We start from the raw sequence: 6,686 nt of genomic DNA, 5'->3' as shown, positions 1-6,686 counted from the left end.
TTTAAAAGGAACCGATCCTAAGAAGTAACTGTGCCAAGGGCAGATGATGTTGATAATTATCGTCAGATAGTTTTCCATAATTATTTTCGCAGTTCAAAGTTCCACCAGGAGCAGTTATCATAACAGTATCAATTCAAGCTACTGGATTTTATAGCTTCTTTACCCTTCTGCCAACCTAGTGGGGATGAGTCATGCACTATTTTTTGCTGTAGTTGTTGTTTTACTTTATATTGCTATTACTGAGTTTTATTGTGTTTCTTGGATATTTGCCATTTCCTCTGCTGTGAAATGTTCTCTGGGTTTGTTGTATTTTGCTATAAATTCGGGCACATTGCATATTGGAGGAAAACCCTTCGTCACATGTCAGAACAATTTTCTTTGGTCTGTTGTTGTTTGTTGTCTGGCACTACACTGTTGTACAATAACATTTTTCTTTAATTATTTACTTATTTGAAAGGCAACACAGAGAGGCAAGAGCCCGAGATCTTCCACCTGCTGGTTCACCACTCCGGGTGGCTGTGTCAGTTGGCAGGTTAAAGGCAGGAGCAAGACATTCCATCAGGGTCTCCCGTGTGGAGGGCAGGGACTCAAACATCTGGGCCATCAGGTGCTGCTCTCCCTGGTGCCTGAGCCTAGAGCTGTGTGAAAGTTGAGCAGCGGGAACTCAAACTGGTACGTGTGGAAGGTTGCAGATGGTAGCTTAAGCCTGTTGCCCCATAATGCCTGCCCATCTGCTTACACTGTATTGAGATTCTTTCTGGTAATCCTTTCATCTGTGAGGCCTGGGTAGGTTTCAGTGGTTGATCAGCCTCACATGGTGCTATCTTCCTGCCTCTTCAAAAGCTTGGTGAAATGTGGATAGCCTGTGACTTTGACCTTGTTAGTTTCTGAATATGTTTTGCATCTTTCAAGCCAGACTGGGCAGCAGCACCCAACCAGCACATGTGAGAACCAGGGGAAGAGAGGGCAAAGTTGGTATGGGGGTGTGGAGGACTCCCTTGCTGGATCACCACTCCCACTAGACAGCTTGAGTTGGGAAGAGGGCAGACTAGACCAGGCAGGGCTACAACACCTGTGGGTCTCAGGTGAGCTAGATCAGGGAAAAGCCAGGCTGGGCTGACTGTTCCTACAGGTGCAAGCATAAATCAGACTCAGTGAGGGTTAGTGGGGCTTTGCCACAGCATCAGCTGGCAGATGCTGGCACTGGGAGCTAATTCTGTCAAGGTAAACTGCAGAACCACCTGGAGAGTGCATGTTCCAGGAGTGGGAGTGGCCCAGTAGGGAAATAGTGGGTACTCCCCTCTTGGGTTACCACTCCCACTGGAGAGCATGAGAACCAGGACTGGCGCAGTTGTGGCTAGACAGAACAGCACCCACCAGAATGTGTGTGGGCTGGAGAGTGGGGCTGGTTGGGTTGAACTAGGCTTCAATGCCCATTGACATGTATGAAAGCTGAATGGGATGTGGGACAGACTGAACCAGTCTGCTACACATACTGGCAAGCACAGGAACCAGGGTAGGGGGCGGGACTGTGGAGGTTATTGTGGGTCGCTCAGACTAGGCTACAGCTCTCACTGATTTGTATGAGGGCCAAGTGTGTAGTGGGCAGGATTAGACTGGATTGCCACACCCATTGATTTGTGTAGAAGACGGGGCTAGAGGCAGAACAACAACTACCAGTGTATACAGCGTAAAGGGGCAATAGACTGTGCCAGACTGAGTACTAACAAGCATACATAAGAATCAGGTCTGGGGTCACCTCAGACGAAGTTTTTTTAGGGATCCCTCCAACTGAACTGCTGAACCCAGAACCCCAAGCATGAAGAGAAGTGCAGGTTCCATGGTCTGACCGTGGAGTCCATATGTCAAAGCTGAGCCTCCTCAGTGGCTCAGACGGAGCAGTGGACAGCACATGGAGGAAATGGCAGCACATTGGAGTCTGCAGAGGACACCTGGTACCCTAACAGAGAACAGAGGACAGAACAAATCGATCAACTACCCCAGCCATGTGTTGGCAGTGAAAATCTGGGCAAACAGACTCTAAGGTGGACTATGTCAGCCAGTGGATTCTGGAGAGATTTCATCATGCTTGGAATGGTGAGATTGGCAGCAATTCAGAACTGTTGAACTATCAAAACCACTTGAGCAGTGCCCTCAGAGCATGCCCCACATCAGGGACCCTGGGATGGGTGGGAGGCTGGGTGGGACTTCTCCCTTTATCTCCCCTCTTCTTACCCCAAATACAGAAAGAAAAGAGAGAGAGAGTGTGTGTGTGTGTGGAAACAATGGTCTTACTCACTTTCCTGTAGCCCTTGACCCTTTGTACCCTAATCAACCATGATTATCAAAATAAACTAATAATAATAAATTTTAAAATACTTTTATTTGAAAGAGATAGATATTCCATCCTCTGGTTTATTCCCCAAATGGCTGCAACTGCTGGAGCTGAGCAAATCTGAAGCAGGAAGCAGGAGCTTCCTGGAAACTCCATCTACGTGGATGCAAGGGCCCAAAGAATTGGGTTATCCTCCACTCCTTTACCTGGTCACAAGCAGGGAGCTGAATGGGAAGTAGAGCAGCCAGGACACAAACCTGCACCCATATGGGATACCGGAGGAGCCGTAGGGAGGATTAGCCTGTTGAGCTAGCACATCACCCCTTCCCGCCCCCAGGTCTCCTGTCTTCTCCCCCAGGGATGCTCCACTTCTGACCCAGCTCTCTGGAAAGCTGCCTGGAAAGTAGCAGTCATTTAGGGAGTGAACCAGCAGGTGGAAGAAATGTGTCTCTCCCCTCTCTCTCTCTGTAATATTGCCTTTCCTTTCAAGTAAAAATGTCTATTTTTAAAAAATGCTATGGTTCCAGCAGTAGCCTAGCAGCTAAAATCCTCATCTTAAACGTGCTGGAATCCCATATGGGCGCTGGTTTGTGTCCCAGTGGCCTTGCTTCCCATCCAGCTCCCTGTTTGTGGTCTGGGAAAGCAGTCAAAGATGGTACAAAGCCTTAGGACCCTGCAGCCACATGGGAGACCTAGAAGAAGGTTCCTGGCTCCAGATTGGCTCAGCTTCAGCCGCTGCAGCCGCTGCAGCCGCTTGGGGAGTGAATCAACCGACAAAAGATCTTCCTCTCTGTCTCTACTCCTCTCTATCTGCCTTTCCAATAAAGATAAGTAAATAAATAAAAAAGAAAAGGTCAACCCCAGCACGGTAGCCTATCAGCTGAAGTCCTTGCCTTGCCACACACCGGCACCCATGTGGGATCCTGGGCATTCAAGGTGAGGACTTTAGCCACTAGGCCAACACGCCAGGCCCTGCCTTCTCCTTTTATGTGTGGGCTTCTGACTTCACCCACAGAACTTGCCCAGGCTGGGACTAGGCTCGGCTGCAACACTGACTCAGCTAACACAGGTCCGGATGGATGTGTTTGTGTGGACTGGGGGGTGGTGACTCAGCAGATCCCTCAAGCCAGGAGAACAGGATCTCTCATCCTGGCAAGAACATGTCTCCCCTTCATCCCCTGCCCATGCCAGCCCATGACAAGCAGAGCCTGTACCCGTGGGCCTGGCCAAGCGGCAGGCAGTCACCATGGGTTGCACCAGGCTTTCCCAGCCTATACTCATTGCTCCTGGACAATGTGGGGGAAGGCTGCGGTTAAAACCTACCCTTCCTCTAGGTGGTGGGAAAAAGATTCAAAACAGCAGGCTTCGGCAAGTGTTAGGAGGTGGCACCTTAACCCGCTATGCCAGTGGATTTATCTTCTTACAGGGGTCTATTGGAGGTGCTAGCTACACAGTCATTCTTGTACTTTTTTTTTCCTTGTTAAATCCTCCATGGATGATGCTGGAAGCACTGGTGAGCAGAGCATCCCAACTGCTTCTGGATTTCTGTGCCAAGGGCTTTAACTGTTACATGACACACGCCACTGTCTGGTTTTGGTAATCGTGTGTGTGTGTGGTCACCTTCTCTTCCTATTGGCTTAAAATCTCTGGTGGGTGTGGGTGGGTTGCATTTTAGAAGACACCTTGTATAGGCACCCATTCGTGCCATGCGTCTGTATACATGCCCCCCTGAGCCTGGCTCTCCTGATATGTGAAATGTGGAGAGCAATAGAACTTTCCAGACAGAACAGCACCAGGAATTACTCCAAGGGTCCCAGTACTGCACCACCCTCTCTGCCCCTACCACGCTCCTGTGAGATGTGGTTGTGGCTGAGGGACACACTGTTGGTAGCCACACTTATGCTGCTAATTCTTGTGCCTACCCTTGAACTCCCTTGGAGCTGGCAAGCTTCCTCTAAGAGTCCTCTGGATCCTTCCCCTAGCCTCAGTGTGTCCCTTCCCGGACTTCTTCTTTGGGGACAGTGCCATCACACCCTCGCTCCTGGGGGAGATCACTGGGCCTTTTCCTAAATGGCCCCTCCCTCCTCCTCTCCAGGACATAGGCCAGCCCCCTGCCGGTTTTCTAGGCCTCCTAAGTCTCACACCTACCCGCCCTGCCCCTCCTGTCACCAGGCATTGGCCCAGCATCCACCCCCTCCACCTCACAACCACCCCGACCTCTTGTACCCAGGTCCTCCCAGCCTTCAGTCCAGGCCATCCTCTACAGCGTGGCTCAGGGCACACTTCCACACCTGACCACTTCTCATTGCCCCCACGATGTGACTTCAGCAGTCAGGCAGGCTTGGCAGCCCAGCTCTTGTCTCTGGTGTCCTCCAGTCAGTTGGGGGTGGGTAGTCAGGAGACCCCTGCCCCCACCATGGTTCTTTGACCTGAAGACCCTTAAGGAAGCCCTGGAGTGGAGATTCCTGGCTGGCCACGGAGTAGAGTATGGACGCCACAGTGTCCGGGCTTTGGCCTGCCCAGGCTCCCTTTGTTCTTCACCACAGCAGCATACAATTGTTCATGGGATCTACACACACACACACACAAACACACACACTCGAGGTGGGTGCTAAGGCACCTGTGTCCCCCACAGTACCTGGGATTCGTAGCTGCCTCTGCCTTCTAGTCCATTCCCTGCAAAAGCAGATCCTGAGAGCTGATCAGGAACAGCTGAGTAATGGAATCCCCGCCCCCACCTCCATGTGGAAGGCTCTGATGAAACTCCTGACTCCTGGGGCCAGCATGATGGCTCAATTGGCTAATCTTCCTACTTCTAGTACCAAAATCCCATCAGGTCGCCGGTTCGTGGGTTTATGTCTTGGCTGCTCCATTTCTCATCCAGCTCTCCACTTGTGGCTTGGGAAAGCAATGGAGAACGGCCCAAATAACTGGGCCCCTGCATTTGTGTGGGAGACCTGGAAGAAGCTCCTGGCTCCTGGCTTCAGAAAGGCTCAACGCTGGCAGTTGCGGTCATTTGGGGAGTGAAGCAGTAGATGGAATATCTTTGTTTCTCTTTCTGTCGCATCTCCAATAAAAATAAATGCATCTTTTTAAATAATAATGAGAAGAAACTGCTGACTCCTGGCCTCACCTGACCCAGTCCAAACATTTGAAGAATGAATCAGTAATTGGAAGCTCCGTGTCTCTCTTTCAAGGAAATACATTTTAAAAGGGAGGGGGTGGAATGGTAGCCTAATGGTTAAAGTCCTCACCTTGCATGCACCGGGATCAAACAAAAGCCTTGGGACCCAGCACCCACAAGGGAGACCTGGAAGAGCTCCTGGCTCTCGGCTTCAGATCAGTTCAGCTCCAGCTGTTGTAGCCACTTGGGGAGTGAAACCAGCGGACAGATCTTCCTCTCTCTCCTTCTCTTGATAAATCTGCCTTTCCAATAACTTTTTCAAAAGATGAGGGCCAGCATGGCAGTGTAGCAAGTGCCTCTAGAGCCAGCATCCAATATTGGGACTGGGTTGAGTCCCAGCTGTTCCAATTCTGATATAATTCCCTGCCAGTGCACCTGGGAAAGCAGTGGAGGCTCTCTCAAGTCCTTGGGCCTCTGGACCCACAAGTGGGAGTCCCAAAAGCAGTCCCTGGTTCCAGCCCAGCTCCAGCTTTTGAAGTCTGTTTCTGTAAGTCTGGAACTCTGCCTTTCAAATAAGTAAGTAAATTTTTACCAAAAAAAAAGTAGGATTGACACTGGGAGTGGACTCTGATTGGCCATCCCTGTGGCAGTATGATTGACAGGCAGGTGAGCTGGTGACCCAAATCCATGCAATCAGAGTGAGCAGCAGGACTTGTGGCTGAGAATGCTGGGCCTCTGCCTCTTCTTTCCCAGGACTCCATGACAAGCAGCTGTGCGTGCTCAAGATGGGGCAGAGGCCTGTGCGGGATCAGGGCACAAATAGGGCAGGGCCTGTGCGGGATCAGGGAAGACTACAGAAAAATGAAGGCGGAATCCTGCAGGCAGTGCACTTCGGGCTCAGACTGTACCGGAAATCTACTCGTTAACAAAGCCCTTAAATGACCATTCCCATATAGACGATTTGAGTGAAACATGTGCTACTTACAACTAGAATTTTTAAAAAAAAAAAATCCTCCCAGATTCACTTCCCAAAATAATTAGATTGACACTGACACTGCTGCAAGCGGGCACTAGCTGACCCGGACGCAGTGAAGAAGGTCTTAGTGACCCTGTACTCCGGGAGAGGAGGGCCGGAGCTAACAGAGAAGCTGCTGCCAACCAGCTGGCATAGAAGGGACTGAGATCTTTTAGGGGCTGGCACAGTGGCACATCAGGTTAATCCTCTAC

Source organism: Ochotona curzoniae, unplaced genomic scaffold (assembly GCF_017591425.1).
Source record: "Ochotona curzoniae isolate NIBS_2020 unplaced genomic scaffold, NIBS_Ocur_1.0 patch258, whole genome shotgun sequence".
In the NCBI taxonomy this organism is placed as follows: Eukaryota; Metazoa; Chordata; class Mammalia; order Lagomorpha; family Ochotonidae; genus Ochotona; species Ochotona curzoniae.
This window is presented reverse-complemented; position numbering follows the sequence as displayed.